We start from the raw sequence: 542 nt of genomic DNA on the forward strand, positions 1-542 counted from the left end.
CTTCACACTTGCGATGGTTGTTCTTGCCTATAAAAGACCCTCCTCCCCTCACCTCACCTTTCACTCATCTTCTGCACACTAGCTGCAAACTACTTGCTTTTTGCACCCTAAAAAAACACCACGGGAGTAGGCTATGTGGGCAGAGTCAAATGGGGTGTTGGCTTGTTATCCATGGTGCCGAGGGAAGAACTAGAGAACCCATAATTCGCTAATAAGATTAATTATGTTTTTGTATTTTATTATTATTTTAAGGATCCTTTTACACTACATAAATTATTCTGAAACGTTCATTTTTTGACCCAACGGCCCAGATAACACTATACTTACTAAAAATAACTTGTTATACTAAGCATTATCGACCATTGTTTCAAACCATGCACCTTTGCCTCTCACGCTCAATGTTGGCCACAACCCCAAAATTGATTCCGGTTTGACCTCTTATGGACGTGTCTGGAAGGATTCCAAGAGGCTGTCAAGGAAGCTTGAGTTTGTAACAATTGTATTGGCGACCCTTTTAAGCGATTGGATGCCCTGTTCCACAT

Source organism: Triticum aestivum, chromosome 1A (genome assembly GCF_018294505.1).
Source record: "Triticum aestivum cultivar Chinese Spring chromosome 1A, IWGSC CS RefSeq v2.1, whole genome shotgun sequence".
NCBI classification, from domain to species: Eukaryota; Viridiplantae; Streptophyta; class Magnoliopsida; order Poales; family Poaceae; genus Triticum; species Triticum aestivum.